Raw genomic sequence first — 17,532 nt, 5'->3', positions numbered from 1 at the left:
CATGGAAAATTTGGACAAATGTATTTCTAAAAACAATGCAGTGAGGATGTCTTTACACAGCAGTGTGCTGTGGAAACCTTGTAAGATGTTCAGAGAGAATATATTCAGATATTAGACATTTTTTCGTGCTGTTCTGTTTTAACATTTGAACACAACCTCTTTCCAAGCGTTGCTCTGTGCCTTCTCTGCAGCTCTGTCATGCGGCTCTCTAATAGTGGATTAGTTTGGGCTTGTAAACGCTGTAAAGCTCAGAGAATGAACATTGATCTCTCAGTTTAATGAGAAATAACATGGGACAGACACTAGCAGCATTGCTCCCTCCTTCTCCCCTCTGCTCCCCATCTTATTTTAACAAACTAACACACACATTTTGCTCCTCTTAATCCAGAGCACCTGACAATCACAGGCACTATAAATTCCCTTGTCACGCAGCCACGTCAGCTGACATCAGCGTTAAAGGTGATGAATTTTACTTGGGAAAATTACCCAAAGGCAGAAGTGCATGTTATGTTAGATGGAACAACTTTACTGTCAAGAAAAAAAAAAAAAAAAAAAGTTAAACACACTCGTGCACACACAGGCACATCCTGCCCTCTTTCTCCAGACCAATACTGGCACTATACGTCCTCAGGCCTGCCTTGGCTGGTGGTTTGATAAATTGGCCCTTTCATCTCGTCGATGTGCATTGTGTCAGTGGGTTCGTGTGTACGCGGATCCATGAGCGCATGTTTGTGTGTCTGTGTGTGTGTGCTTCTGCCTGGGTACATTGTCTGAGCTGTGAAGTGTTTGGCTTCCTCACTGAGGGCTACTGTCACAGCCTCTGAAAGCGTGTAATAGGCGCCCATTCTCCCGGAATGAATGCACATCCATACACTAGCGAGAAAATGTGGCATTTCAAAAAGACTCGGGATAATCGAACAGAAAAATTATAAAAAGGGGCATAGCAATGTCATTCTTTTCGGCTAAGCTCTAAATTTGGTGCATATGATTGCTTTGGGAAGTGTTTGCCGTCCACAGTGAGTTAATGCCATTTTTGATAGATCAAGGGTGGTTATTGTTGGCTGTGCAAAGCATTCTGGCACACAAAACGGGGTTTGTGTGAGTTGGACTGTGATTCATGGCTGTGTAATGTTGTCTTGGTTTGATTGGGATTCAAAAGCAACTGTTTGTTTATTCAAATGCCTTAGAAATACTTCCTCTTGAAATATGGGTTCATTTGCAGCAATTTGGTTTTGGTAAAATAACGATTTGTAGAATCTGCCAGGTTTAACGTGAGTGTGTTCTGCTCCAGCAGGTCTGGAGAGTTAGACCTGCAGCAATATATCGCAATCACCCACATATTGTTGCTTGCCTGTTACTGTAACCGCCCAGCAGCTTGCTTTCAGCTCCTCAGCTTAACATCAACATATCAGCAGACAACTGTGGTAAGAAGAAGAGAAAATAAAGCCTTAGGAAAGTGAACAACTATGGAAATATTACTTTTGCTATGGTAGCAATTGATGTTTGGAATTCGGCTTTCTGTACAATTAAGTAGAGCATTAACTAATGGGAGGCAGCATGGTCGTGCAGTGGTTAGCACTGTCACCTCACAGCGAGATGGTTCTGGGTTCAAACCAGGCCTTGGGGCCCCCTCTGTCTGCATATTCTCCCAATGTATGTGGCTTTCTCCGACTCTGAATAGGATAAGTGATTACAGATAGAGAATGGATGGAAGGAGTGGTTATTTTCATTAGAAATCTGTCTTTTTTCTTTTTTTCTTGTTTTTTAAAGATATTTTTTGGGCATTTTGCCTTTAATTGACAGGACAGGTAAGCGTGAGCGGGGGAGAGAGAGAAGGGGGGTTGACATGCAGCAAAGGGCCACAGGCTGGATTCGAACCCGGGCCGCTGCGGCAACAGCCTTGTACATGGGATGCCTGCTCTGCCACTAAGCCACCGAGACCCCAGAAATCTGTCTTTTTTTCTAATCTGATTTGCTAATTGCTGAGTCTATAAAAACCCAGTAAACATATAAAAATGGTGCTCACAAGTTCCCTGAGCCTGTGCTGTCTTTAATGTGTGTTGGGTTTTTTTTCTCACTCAAAGTGTTTCAGCACATTAACAAATTCTTTCGTTCTGAAAAATCTTTTTACGATTACCTTAAAACTTCAATTAAAATCCTAGTCGCAATCAAACACCCAGTCCCTTTTACTAGCCCGGTGTGGCTACACATTTTGACTGATAAAGGCCTGTCTCAATTAGACACCTGGTCTGGTTGCCAAGCAGTTAATTTTCTATAGAGGGTCTTCAGATGTATAACAGCGGGTTGTTGGCTACCTTAAATAATGTGTCCGTTCCTTGATTACCCTGTACGTTATTTATATTTCTTTAGTCTGTTAGGGTCATAAGTTTAAAAGAATGAAAAGGGTTTTTCTTAAAGATTAATCGAAGCTGTGAGTATTGTTTTGACAGGATAAAGTGGTGTTGTGTCGGTATGTTGGGTGCTGTAGCCCTTGAGTGCTAATCTCTCGCAGCTAGATCAACTGAATGATTCATAATTGAAATGTTATCTGCAGCCTAATTTTTAAACAAGTAATATTCATACTGGTTTAAATAAACAATTTGATTGTATTTCCGATCTCTGCTGAGCAACAGATTTGTGTGAATGGAATAAAAGGTCTGTCCCAAATAGAACCCTGTTGATTTCATTGATTTAAGCAAATAATAGCCCGGGCTACTAACTGAAGTTTTATGGTAATTATACTGTTGATCCAAGTCTGAAACAAAACTACTGCAGGATAATTATTCATCAAATTCCCTGTACCTTATGAATAACCCGGGAATCCCCGGTAACCTGTTCGGGTTGCTTTTCTGTCTTCAGTCAAATGCATGTTGGGAAAACAGTAGGCTACAGAAACTTATGCATTGCTCCATCTATAATAAGGGTGTCAAACATACGGCCCGTGGGCCAGAACTGAATGACCTTGCACACCTAATATTGATGCACTTGTGAGGGCCAAGTGGTGCAAGGTTTCAGGAGCAAGTTAAACAGTGAGTAGCCTTCATCTAAAACGACTTCAAAGGCTTCTCCACTCTCTGAAAAAAGGATAAATACTTCTTGCAGTCAAATTTAAAGATAATGAACATTGTGCAAAATATTGTCAATCAGCAGCTTCAGGAGCTTCCACTGTAATTTGGTGTGAAGATGCCAGCATTTCTACACAGGGATGGACAAATATGTAAAAATGCACATGGAAAATCATGACTGATGGAAAAATTGCACTTATTTTTCTTAAGACATGTCAGGCTGTTCATCATATGGTTGTAAATCGACAATTTTAGAATGTACTTATACGGCTTTACAACAAAAGAAAGGGAAAATGTTGTAGGTGATGTTATTCATAAGTTATTATACAATGGTTTTGAGAGAAAAAAAACTGGTCTTTATGTGGCCCATGAACTACATTGAGTTTGACACCCCTGATCTATAAGAAGCATGGGTGGGGTGTGAGCCCATGCACAGAGGCTATCACAGTTGTTCCTTGCACATGTTTTGAAGGCTTGCAACATAACATAACTTGCCACCCCTCTTGACAGATTAAGCCTACATTATGTCTGTGGGCTGTAATGTGACCAAGGAGTCATTTTCCCTTCCTGGCATGTTTGAATATTTTTTACAGGGGTGATTTTTTCAGTGTATCATGGAAATATGTAGCCTATTCTTTACTCCTACCTTATTAAAGCCTCTTACCACCCCTTAGATGGGTGCATGGTTAGAAACCACTAATACATCTTTGTTAGCACTCCTAAGCAGCATCAACACTTAATAAGACCATGGAAACCCTACATTAATATTGCAATAATTGCATGGCAGGGATTTTGGCGCTCTGTCTGTCTCTCTTGTTATTTTTATGTAAGATGATATTCATGTGGGTGCACTGTGCGGAATCCTACTCACTCGACCAGTGCTCCCACTCACTCACTCTGCAAATCCAGCATTCAGTGTATACACTATCACACACACACACACTCACACACACTGAGTGAGCCGAGAGCGCTTTCTGTCTTTCATTCATCCCGGTGAAGGCAGCTCACACTTTCTTCTCCTCCTCTCCCCTCCTCCTCCTCTTCTCTCCTTCACGCTGGGATAGCTTACTTTGTTTTTGTTTTCCCTCCGCGGTGCCTTTTCGGTCGGAGTAGTAGTGGATGATATCAACAGAGAGCTACGTGTCTTCTTACCTCCGCGATACTACGGACCGGAGCGGAGTCGCTAGAGGACACGCGCATCACGACAGAGCGCGGCGCGAGGGGAGTTCTTCTTTTGGAGGCTACGGTGCGATTTTAAAAAAAAAACAAAAACAAAAAACAAGAAATAAAACACAAAAACATCCGCGTTGAAGAGCAGCGGTACCACAGAGGCTCCACCTGACAAGAGTCACGCTAAGTTTTGACGGATTTTACGGCACAGGTGCGTGGAAGGATTAAACACAGCCGTTTGGCGGATGGTTGTCGGTTTCGTGGAGAGGAGTCGCTGCCTCTGCGCAAGGTGAGTGATGGACGAACTGAATGGGAAATACTGACAGCAGAGTTTGTTCAGCAGATGAATTATTGACCTGTATTGACCTTGTTTGACGTCTGAATTATCTTCTGTCTGTTTCAAGCACAACACTGAGGGTTTTGACACCTTATATCACTCAGTATCTCTGTGGGATTCATGCGGGGATAGTGAGTGTCAGTGGAGTTTGTAGCAGCCTCTGCAAACTTTGTGCTACTTTAAATCTGTAGATAAATCTGAGGCATGGTATTGATCCATATTTCCAGATTTAGAACACCTACTGCTGCTTGATTTTATAGTTTGACTGTCATGCATAATATCATTCCTGGGCATTTTATAGAAGAGTTTCTCATAAAAACAGCACTTAGTTATGTATAGGTCAAAGCAAGGGCGTAGGTTTCCTTCTTTTTGTAGGGCACACATACAAATCGAGGACTTTGGAGATCCTCCAGCAGAAAATTTTGAGCATCAGACACATAATTTCTTGTATCCTAGCTATTTTTATACACAATGTGTGTCCCTTCTGCAACAATTTATAATGAAAATGTCTTAAATTTGGTCAAAGTGAAAGTCCTCTGCTACTTTGATGTTTTTATTGAAGGGCAAATGCACATTTTAAATATTGAGGGGGGCATGCACCCCTGAAATCTACAACTATAGGTCAATACATGTGTTTCTGGACTGTCTCTGGATGCTGACCATGATGTGTCAGACCAGTATAGTTCAGGGCTGCAACTCATGATGATTTTTTTTTTATCATCACTTCTAGATGTTGATTGTTTTCTGGTTAATTGATGATTATTTTGTCTATAAAATGTCAGAAAATAGTGACGTGCGGTCCCTAAATGTGTCGTCTTGTTCCACCAACAGTGCAAAGCCTAAGAAATTCAGGCGACAGAGACAGAGACAGAGACAGAGAAAAGCAGCTCAACCTTACATTGGAAAAGGTGAAACCAGAGAACGGGTGGTGTTCCTGCGTGATAAATGCCTTAAATGATAAATCAATTATCCATATAGTTGCAGATTAATCTTCCAGCAATCGACTATTGGAATAATTTAATCTTATTTCATTTCAGCTCCGGTGTGGGTTGAATGACTTTAGAGGAAGTTGGCAGCGCGCTGAGGTTTGAATTAGATGCAGGGATTTTCCTCATGATTCAGAAACTTTTCACGGTAGTGCAAATCCAAGCACTGGCACACCTTCAATAATGACTTTATGTGAATTATGAATATGAGACACGTGTCAGATATATTATGGATTAGGTCTGATACTTGCTGCATCTAGTTTCACTGGCTCCTATCCATCTCATTGAGAGCCCGCTCATTGCAAATAGTTGTCACTTTGGGAAGAATGCTCAGTCAGTCTCACACTGGGCGTCTGTGGCAGGATGATAGCAGCTTATGGCCTTTACACAGCGCTCGCTTGCCTGTCACCAGCACTGACCCCCACATACTAGCCCCCAAATATCACTCATTCAGACACAGTGTAATGAAGTGTCATGAAGTAAAACAATTCATCACACGCAGCCTGCATTCCAGTGCTCAGAAAATGCCATTATATGTACCCCAAGTTTCCCTCACTGCAGTCTTTACACTGCCTTTATATTTCCTCTGAGTTGCACTGGGTCTGTTTTTCCACATGTAGCCCAGCTGGCTGGGCTGAGCTGAGGCTTCATGCTCTGTTTACATACAGTTATTGATCAGTGTGCGCTGACTTCTATACTTCAGGTCACTGCAGTGGACAGGGCGTCATTATGTCTCAGAGCGAGAACAGGCGAGTCATGTTCCTTGTACCCCATATAAGAGCTGGAGCTGACGATTACTTTCATTATCTGCTGATAGTTGATGCATTGTATGGTCCATAAAATGACAGAAATCTGTGAAAAATACCCATCACATGTCCCCAGAGCCCAATAAGGCTTCTTCAAAATGTTTTCTCCAAACACAACTTGAGCTGGAACAATTAGTTAATTAGTCCACAGACAAAGCTATGTCCAACTCTTTTTTTATAATTGGTTTACTATCAGTAATTTCAAGCAAAAATGCAGAATATGTCCCAGCTCCAGCCTCGTAAATTGGGAGGATTGCTTCTTTCCTTTATGTTGTGTGATCATAAACAGCATTATCTTTGGCTTCTGGAGTGCAGTCGGTCATGACAAGACATTTGAAGAGGTTGTCTTGGACTTGAGGGAATTGTGATGGACATTTTTCACTATTTTCTGACTTTGTGTAGAAAATTAATCAACTACCCAAGAAAATAATCAGCACATGATTAATAATGAAAATAATCATTGATTGCAGCTCGATTTTAAACCCCAAATTGTTCAGTTTATTATCTTAAAAGACAATGAAAAGCAGGGAAATCCTATTTTGGAGGCTGGAACCAGACAACTCTGGTCATTTCTCCTTGAAAATAAGTAATCAGTTATCAAAATTGTTGAATATATCTGTAGACTGACTGATAGTTTCAGCTCTGTATTCTATTTGGTTACAATTAGGGACGATGGTTATGTATGTTTCATTGTGCAGTCCACTTTAAAGTTATACTATGCAGGATTATTGGGTGCTGTCTGTAAACACGCTTGCCAGCGTAAGTGAAAGTAAAAGCCAACTACAGATATTTGCATTCTTGGCACTGTGTCTCTTGGATGCTGCTTACAGTCTGGCAGCTGGTCGCTACCTTTTTATGAAGCCCTAACCTCACCTGAGTGCTGTGAGGTTACACGCCCATAAACATCCCAGACACAGGAAATAAGAAGAAAACAAGAAAATACAGGCAGAGGGCAGAGTCTCTGCAGAAAAACACACCGCCACACACTTCTAGTGGGTGATGACTGAGAGGGATTACTTCTCTTAGAGTCTATATATTGTTTTTTAAGGAAAATCCTGCATAGTTCATCTTAAAGTTTCGGAGAATATGCCGTAACACATATACAAGCTGTCACTTCCTATGCACTGCACGGTATGTAACTGGAGATCTTATACTCCCAGTGAACTTTTTAAGAGGAGGAAATTATATTAAAGAAAATAAGGCAAGTTAATTAGCATGTTCATAATGTGGAACGTATGCAGTGTAGCTCCTGCCAGCTCTGAGCCGTCTAGAAGTACAGAAGCCCGTCTTGTTCTTCCTCTTTCTGTCTCTCGTGAGGTGCTGAACTGCATCTGGGGGAGAATCTGATTAACCGACTGGCATAATTTACCCAGTCCTGAAGGAATAAACGGAAAAGCGATGTTGTTCTTGCAAAGCGCTTGCTTTCCTTCTATACATACAAATAAAGCATATGCACGCTTGCACGCACAAAGATAGGCACACACACACACACACACACACACACACACACACACACACACACACACAGCCTGAGAGCAATAATTTAGGCAGTGAGGCTCCTGAAAAGTGGCTGCTGCTTCTTGGTTTCTTTAATAGGACATGGATTGATTGAGCGAGTGCGTACGTGTACGTGTGTGTGTGTGTGTGTGTGTGTGTGCGTGTTTTGTGCTCACAGGCGTGCAATTGCTCTAGTTTCTTTAAGATTGATAGCGCATCATGTGTAGGTGTGTGTCTTTTGTGTGTGTATGTTTTCCTCCAGGAGTGTTCCATAGCAACAGGCAGCATATCTCCTTCAAATATCTTTTTCTCGCACGCACCATACGCCGTGACCTTTCTCCTGACTGTGTGCATGCGAGTCTTTGCATGGGTGCATCTGTGTCAATGTGTGTGTGTGTCCATGTGCATCAGCGTGAGGGCCATTTGACCTTTCTTAGTGTACATTCATTAATAGCTGCATAATAGCTAATATGGAGCTGCCCGCTGTGCCTGTCTACACGATCAAGATATTGAGTCTGTCTGTCTCATAGCAGCATCAGTGCAGTGCCAACCTTTTGCAAAGAGCTTTTTGTGCTCCTTTTTCTCTCAAACAAAGCAGATATCATCACAATTGTGCAGTATTGATAATGATTTGGCAAGCTTTGAACAAGTGGCAGTTTATCATTTTGAGACCATTTCATGGATCTCTCAGCGGGAACAAGAGAGACATCTTTAATATATATCTTGACACGGTTGTCGTGTTATGTTAATATCAGTGTTAGACTAATAACTGGTTGCATATTTCATATCCGGGAATAGCAGACAGAGCTCTTTAGAAATCAATTTTCTTTTGCTCCATCACCATGTTCGGAAACTGGCCTGCTGCCAGTTAGGGAGGGTATGAGGGAAGGAGAGGGGGATACTGTGGGTGCATTAGTGAATGAGGAAAGAAAAATATGCTTATCAGATGTAGAATTCATTCTTTTCTGTCTTTGAATTTGTCTAAATAAGTTATTTGCTTTCGGAAAACTTCACAGACATTCTCACAGACACACTGAGGAATAGACGCGATTTGAAGAAGCACATGCACTTCATCATAACTTCCTATTTATATAGGCTAGGTGCTACAAGGTCATGCCCTATTTATTAAATCCATGCCAGTGTGTGATGCACTGTCACAGCATGAAGTCCAAGCTCATACATATCAATAGCATATTACTTTGTGTGCATGGTCATAATTTACACAGCATATGAGCACAGCACAGTGTGACGTTTAAATGTGTCCTATCTTTGTAGATGGGGTAGTGTGTGCATGTGGAGACAAGATAACCTATATAACAAATACTGTAACTCACCTCTATCTAGAATCTGTGCTGTATGTGTAACGGCTGCTGGTCTCGCTTTTCTTTAGTATGTTTTACATCCCCCTCTAATTTTCAATTCCTTTGTCAAACACACACTCATATTAGAAAACATATTCTATTTAGTGAATCAAATCGCAAACGAGGCAGAGTTCATGTGACTGAAACCGGCAGTAGTTTGTAGGGTGGTGTGTGACAACTGAAAAGCTCTGCAATGCATTAAGAAAAAAAGTTCCTGTATCTTAACTGCTCCTTAATGTTTTTATTTTTATTCATCTTTTTTTCTACTTTATTCTGTAATCTCTTTGCCCTTGTAGCTGTCTCAAGGGAACTTTTCTTTAAGAGAGTATCTTCAAGTGTTTGTTGCTTCGGTGCAGCCTTGCCTGAGTTAGCCATCCTGAATGAAGTGAGTGAGGTTGTCGTAAGCTCTGCACCGCTGTCTGTCTCTCCTCCGAGCAGGGCAGTGAAACACCATGCGCCATAGATGACAGCAAAACGCAAGAGACTCTTACACTGAGCTGACAAGAAGCATGTGCTTATAACTCTGGTAAATAACAAATACTCTTGTTTTGCTGTTGTTTATGGCGTATGGTGTTTTGCTGTGGGTGGAGCTCAGCTCCTACTCTTAGACACACAGGAGCTCAGCGGAGATGAGGAGAGACAGACGGTGGAGAGTTGGAGAGTTGATGACTGCAGTTGTTGCGTTGGTGTGCATAAAAGCTTCACAAGTAAAAACACCCGTGTGATAGCTGATGTAAAACAAAGGATCGGATAGGGCTCCACATAGCTCAATGTGGCTGATCATGATCAGTTAAAAAATGCCTCAATCAGCCCCGATACTAATCTTTGAAAATCTGTTTGAGACGTTCCTAATTTCAGCCATCTAGGCTTGTGCCATTTTTTTTATAATCCATTTCATTTAAAGCCAAACATCAAACCGAATCGATATATGTAATTATATACCTAATTTTACCACTGGGGGTCGCATTTGAGCTTTTTCTCCCGATTAAAGCACATTACGGGTATAATGCACCTCCAGTCCACTAGGTGGCGTTAATGCTGTGTTAACCGCCAATACACACAAGGTGAAATAAAAAGAAGAAGCAGAAGGACAAGAAGTCAACAGGGCAACCAACTGAATGACAATCGCATTTTTATTTATCAAAACAAAACAACCATTCAACATAACTTGTCTTCTTCAGAACACAGAATACTTATAAATAATATTTGAGCAGCAGTTGAGGTAGAGGATCCCCCTCCCCCTTTCGCTGCGGGCCCTATTTGTGCAGCAAGGAAGGAATGGTACTTATGCAGGTGGTTGTGTAGATTTGTAGTATTTCCACCTTTTGCTTGGACCTTTTTTCGACACTCTTTACATGTCGGCTTATCTTTGTTTATCGGGTCACCCTTATCATCTGCCTCAAATCCAAAATGTTGCCAAATTGGTGTAGTTTTCGTTTTTTTAGACACTAGCTCTTTCGGTGGCATCCTTTCGTCATCTCTTAAGTAAACAGACAATGTGTGCCCTTTGATCTCCTATAGCAGGCAACAGAGACCCTCTGAGAAGCCACAGTATTAGAGACAAACTGCACAAAACATTTGTTGCTCAGCTTAATTTATAAACAAACATAAACCTCATAAAGTCGTCATCAAAATGAATATTACTATGCAAGACGAGATGAATATAGCCCCGTGACACGGCGCTGATGTTATCTGGAAAGTCATGAGTGTTTTCTTTGGGTTTTTTTCCCCCGGTTTCACCAGTTCATGTAAATTAAACCCACTGGAGCTCTTAAACCGGATGGAACTGGTTAAACCGGAAATCGGCACAAGCCTATAGCCATCTCTTTGAGTATATGCTATATTTTTGTTGTCAGACAGCAATGTCTGATGGGGAACTAAAGAGGTTAAATCACTTTCTTCACAGCCAGACTTCATTGAAAAAACAGTGAATTAACATTGCTGAACACAGGAGCTGCTGGTCCACCACTGCCTCCATCAGTTTGTTTTTTGTTATTGTGTGACTTTGGTATTTTTAAGGGTTAGTTCAGATTTACCAAAGTCAAACAATATCACAAACTAAAGATAAAGACAATAGTAAGCAGCTCCCGTGTTTGGCGAGCTAAAATTACTGTTTTTGTCAGTGGAGGCTGGCATGAAGAAAGCATAGATGGAGAACTGAAACTGCTAATGGCTTTCCTGTTGGAAAAGGCTGTCTGCATCAAGGTAAAGAGGAAATTTAAAGTACTGAAAGTACTCTTAATATAGTTTACATTTAATCTTTTTAGGTTGCTTAAATATGTTTTGCTGCTGCCCCCCATCCACAGCAGTACATTACTTAGCTTCTGTGGCAGTACTCCTGCCCGCTTCTCCAAACTGTGGCTGTGCTGATCGACATCTACTGCAGGTAATACACTGACTGTGGATAAGAACCTCACACAACCCCTCTTCAAAAGATCTGGACTATCCCTTTAATCCAAAATAGCCCCAAGTTTCAGTTGCTTTTCTTTTCAGGTTGTTTTCAACATGGACTTTATGTCCTTTGTTTTATTATTTGACAGTTGATTGCCATGATCAATGCCATTGATTGCCTTTCTTGTCTTGTAGCTCCAGGTTGCTGGAGGCACTGTTCTCTCACAAAACACTCAAGGACCAAACAACCTCTAAAAGTTGAACCCAAATGCTAAAATCAATCCTTTCAATGTAATAACACTCACACTGTCTTAGAGAACACAGCTACCAGCAAACTGAATAAACAAAAGTCTCCACACTGGGGAAGTAAAAGGGATAGTGCACCCAAAAATGAAAATTTGTAGCCTGTAGCTCTAACTGCTTCTCTGTGCACCGTGCTCACGTGTGCGCGCTTGTGCGAGACGGTGAGACATGGGCACCGCGTTCATCTGTGTTCACATGCTTTCGCTGGTCTCGCGTACAAGTACGCAAACGTACAAGTACGCTAAAAACAGAGTTCAAATGACGTTTTTCCAAACAACTTTTTATGTCGGGGCTTCAGGACACTTGGGTCACTACGGACGAGCAGTATGGAGATATTTTTGGGTTTCAATTATGTGTTTTTGGACATCTGAATCTGGGGCACCGTAAGCCTCCATTAGGTGGAGTTGTGTTGCTACCTCCTCTCCCCTGGGATCTCCGGAAGTGTTGTGAGGACTCTAAAACTTCACCTGAGCCTCCATTGGCATATGGGTGAGTAGACAATGGCTGAATTTTCATTTTTGGGTGCACTATCCCTTCAAGTACACTCAATATCTAGGATCATATAGTGAGCTTCACATGAAAACAACAGAGACTGTCCTTTAACAGTATTGCCCTTGCCTTACATTACTCTGACCATGACCTGCGTAATTATTTCAGCACATTTACACAGTGGGTCATGCAGCTGGCCATGCATACAATAGAAACCAAAGTGTGTGAGCTTTGATAGAAACACTGAAAGAAAAAGCAGTCATGCATTTGCAGAGGCACACAGCTCTTACAAAAGGTGCATTAATAGGCTGTTTCGTTTCTTACCTTTGGCTTACTGTTGGGATCCCTGTAGGCATGGCAACTAATATTTACTCAAGCAAACATGCACACACACACACTTAAACATAGACACACACACATATAAAATAGGAGCCCTGTGACTGACAGTTGATCCTACAAGGATATTTGTGTACATGTCCCCTCAGGGCCAAAATGCATCATTAACTCCCAGCCTTGTTGGACTGAAACTATTTTTACACCTGCTTCACAGTCAAACCACCAGACTTGCTGTAATAATATTCACATTGGTCGAGCCTTTTGTGCCACAGAACAATGAGCTTAGTTTTACTAATTAGTAAGAGGGAAAGTGTCATATTGCTAATTAGCTGTTTGCAGTCGTATCAGTCAGCAGTGGAGACAAAGAGAAAGCAAGAGTGAGAGGGGATCGAGAGATCTGGAGAGAGGAAAGTCATTACAAAGCATTATTTGGCTTGTGTCACTTCAGTTGTTCCACTTATTGCAATTTTATGCCTGATTTATTTTACACTTCTTATTTTTCTTTCTCAGGATCTTTCAAGTTTATTATTTGTGCGACTCACTTCAGCTCGGTCTCTTAGGTAATGCACGTCTTTTGTGTTGAGGTGCATGTTGCCTCATGGGAAATCTTTTAGCTTCCCTCTCCGTTTCGCTCTAATTTGCCCACTGGTATAATACTTATTGTACTTGGAAATACAGTATAAGATTGCTCATGTGCAAGTTTTTTGGGGGGGTTGAGGAAAATACATTAATGAAAATACTGAATTATGATATTCTTAGGTCCTTTGATCCCAGTCTCCCTCCTTGCTACCAAAGAGGTTTTGTGTGTGTCTAATTGTGTGTATTATACTGAGACGACCACGTGCTGCCAACAGCCAAAATCCTTGAAGCGAGTGCTTTTGTGCTTAGTGCAATACCATGTTTAAAGACCCTCTTCCTATCAATCGCACCATTTTTTTTGCTTTTGTTGGATTCTCAAACTGTGCTTTGACATCACTGCAGTTTCAGGTCTAATGCACTTGGTATTGAACCTCGGTGTTTAGTGCAAAAACCAAGGCGTTGTTTAGTCATTAATTGCTCCACTGCTTTCAAAGGGGAAATATGGAGATGAGTGAGACTGTGCCAAGAAAGTTACACTTAACAGGATAAGAACATTTGGACAGAATGTGCCAAAGTATAAAGACAGTGCAATTAGTTGCTAATGGAACAGATAAACCCCAACAGTTTTGTTGCCACTCAGCATAGCACCCCCCTTATGTTACAGTAACATAACAACCCCCATTTAAACTTCAGGCCGCCTTCGTCTCCCCCCATTAACTCAGTTACTGAACACAAACACACACAGATACAGGGAGGCGGAGATGTGCTCGGTTAAACTGGGAAAACCTAACTTTGCCCAGGATAATAGTCTTCATTCACCCTCTAATGAATCCATATTGTGGCCTCAAGCGATAAATCTGCTATTAATACCATTAACAAGTAATGGCCCAGAGAGCGATTTTCAGAGATAAAAGTACCGCAATACCCTCACGAATTTAAAGGTCTGATGGAGGCAGAGAGGTTACAAAGTCTAAAAAAAGTGAAATGAATAGAGTTTACTAATAGATTGCTTCACAAGCTGCCTTGCCCTGACAGAGCACCAGCAGAGACCTCCTGTTCAATCTCATGTATCCACTGATGGACAAATGTTTTTTTGAATGGTAGAAAATCAACAAAGACCCAAGATGAAATCTAACTTGTGTCAAGTTCATCTGTAATCACTTTTTTATTTGCTTTGCAAATATGACTGGGATGGAACAAAAGAGTTCAAAGACTGAGAGTCTAACGGGCCTTTGACACTGTACTTATGAAATGTGGTGCTTTGAATTAAATGCCAGCGTCCTGATCTTTAACAGTTATAATGCTGACTGTCTTACTTTAGAATGTTAGTATGCTAACATTTGCTAATAAGCACAACAGCTGAGGCTGATGGGAATGTCAATAGTTCAGAAGGTATTTTGTCATATAAACCCAAATAATGACCAAATTCAACAAGGCAGTAATTATGATATGTATTCAAATATTTTCAAAAGGTCTCCCTCCCCAATATATCAATAAAAAAAAAATACAGACCAAAATTAAAAAAAGAAAAAAATACTATGCTATGACAGGCAACCATGCACTTCCATCTGAAATAAGCAGTTACAAATCATAAAAAACATAATTATTATTACAGGTTCTTGTATTACGGTGTACTGCATTTCTGCATGTGGTTTGTTCACGTGGTGTTGCCGTACCTGAGCAGAAGTCATTGCTTAAAATCTTTGGGTAAATGCAATCAATTTCAAATGCTCTACTGTCTCTATTTCAATCCTTTCAAATGAATTAAAAAGTGGAAAACTAGAATTTAATATTAGGAAATTATGAAATTGCCCCCAGCAGGTGTTTCCCCCCCTAATGTGTACTCCATGGCTACAGCCTTGAAATTCAAACTTCAGCAAAGTTATTATACTGTGAAGGACATGAATGTGTGTACCAACAATTCATAGTAATCAGTGTTTCCCCTATGATTATACAGGCCTGGCAGGCCAAAATAAAAAATATTTTTTCAATGCCAAACATAACACCAGTTATCCATCACGTGCTGTGAACTGTAGCAGCACACCATTGTGAGTCCATAAATGAGTAAGGTGTCAGTGGTAAGGTGGTTTGTGTAATAGCAGCAGGACAGTCGAATGTCTGTTACCTAAACTGCTAAATTAATTTGAACAAGTGAACAATGATGGTAGGGTAAGATAGATCGGTGGCGCTGTTTTACATGAGTAACAGGCAAACCAGTTTTGAAAGTGACTTATTATTTAGATTAAAGCTGTGCAGTGGATCTAAAGTACGCTGATATGAAGTGGTTCATGTTGATTTCACAAAAAAACATGAAACTGCACCTCATGGTGGCGCTAGATTAAATGTTCAGGGATCACAAAAGTCAGTAGGAGACAAGTTACATTGCCATCAATAGAGTCAAGCTGCTGGCAGGGCTAAAAAAAACTACAAGTCTGACCTTCGACCAATCAGCATTTGGTTCCTTTATAATTTTTTGATATTCTTTGCAACAGACCATTTCAGTCAGTACCATATATGTTCTGATGTTCTATACAAAATCATAGTGGTATTATGAGAAAAGAAACCGTAATAAGGCTTTTTCTTGATGCTAAGCTTTATTTACTCACTAAGTCTCATGATCTCTTTTGCAAGGGAGAGCTGAGATTGTACACATACACCCATCTCAAATATTATATCTGCAAGTATCCCTCAGAGGAATGAGTGCCTCTAACTTCAAGTTGCATTGCAATTTATTCCAGTAGTAAGGTGCATAATACAGTAGCTTATCTGCTCTTCTTTCGCAAGAGTAGATAAGTCTAGCCTACACCATCCCTCATGAATAATCCCTGCCCTCGAGGCCACATTACCACCACTGGGAGAGAAAGGAGGCAGGAGAGATGGCGAGAAGGAGACAGAGAGATGAGAAGCACAGTGTGAATATGTGTGACTGTTTTTGACTCTGAGTTATTATGGAGCATCTTGATATTGACAGAGAGGAGAATTAAGTCTAAAATAGAATTTGGGGTACAACAAGCAGCGAGCAAAGGGAGAGGAAGAGTCACAGACACACACACTGACTCAGGGGGAGGAGTGTGTGACCTGACTTTGGCATTAAGTGTGTGTGTTTTTTCTCTGTACCACATTTTGTATCTTCACGAGAAAATTTCCCCTCCTGGTTTGACTATGCTGAAATGAACAATGAGGGAACAGACAGGAACCCTAATCACATATTTGTCACTCATTTTGTATCTTTAGCTTTTGGCTCTTAGTTTTATTTTCCACAGTGGGACTTGTGTGTGTTTGTACCCTGGCTGTATTTGAGTCTGTGTATGTTTGCAGTCTGCAGCACAGAGCAAGAATAGTACAAAGCGAGCTCCTGCAGTGCAAACAGAATGAATGTGGATTTGGGTTCAGACTCGGGCTCCGGCTCCTTTGAAGACGTTTTTCTCCCAGTCTAGTACCTTTGATTGCTACTGTACAAAGGGGAGGGTTGTTAATCTTGAAGGGGGAGATGAGGGGGGGAGGCGAAGGGGAGACAGTGTCGGAAAGATTACATTACCATGAGTGAAACAGGGAAAAAATTGTAATGTGGAACATCAAAGTGACACGGCAGAGTGCCTTTGCGATATAGGGTTCCATATTATTAACCCTGCAACCCTTTCTCTTGTTATACCCACAAGTGACTCATTAGACAGGTCATTGGCTCACAGGCTGATGTCAATATTTCATTGTCTGTATGCATAATTTGATAGTTAAATCACTTTATTTCAAATGACAAAGGAACTATAGAAAATGGGAGCGCACAAAGAGGGAAAGGGGAGCAGACAGGCCAGTTCACCGCGACCCTTGCGACGGAGCAGAAATGGAAAGATTGATGAGGGAGGAAAAGAACGAGGGAACTTAAAAGAAGCCTCTCTCTCTCTCTCTCTCTCTCTCTCTCTCTCTCTCTCTCTAGTCTTCTGTAAAATGTGGCACATTTTTCCGTCCTTGACTAGAACATCTCTGACGGTGTGTTTTCAGTTCATAACTAACAATGTATTTGTAATAGGAGTCGTGTCTCAGAAGCTCCCAGTTGGTGTAACACATTACACTCAATATCTGTCAGTACAATAGGGCTCTCATTTAGTACAACGCTATCTAGTTGCAAGTAATACTACAAACTAATTAATATTCTAAGCCCAGGCGACAGAAAACACTCTGCTGTAAGTGGGTGCATTTATGAGACACGGACAA

General features: G+C 41.1%; 1 protein-coding gene across 2 annotated transcripts in view; it reads left to right on the top strand.

The window, feature by feature from the left end:
- Positions 1-3,983: 3,983 nt before the first annotated feature.
- Positions 3,984-17,532, top strand: part of zgc:171482 (zinc finger protein) — a 72,036-nt gene continuing 58,487 nt past the window's right edge. The window contains exon 1 of one of the 2 annotated variants that reach the window (XM_049599912.1): positions 3,984-4,524. The gene's annotated coding sequence lies outside the window, so the exon portion shown is untranslated. The remainder of the gene's footprint in view (positions 4,525-17,532) is intronic. The other variant, XM_049599913.1, reaches the window with a different exon arrangement.

The sequence above is a fragment of the Epinephelus fuscoguttatus genome, linkage group LG16 (assembly GCF_011397635.1).
Source record: "Epinephelus fuscoguttatus linkage group LG16, E.fuscoguttatus.final_Chr_v1".
Taxonomy (NCBI): Eukaryota; Metazoa; Chordata; class Actinopteri; order Perciformes; family Serranidae; genus Epinephelus; species Epinephelus fuscoguttatus.
The sequence above is the reverse complement of the archived record's forward strand: the minus strand, read 5'-3'. Positions and strand labels throughout refer to the sequence as shown.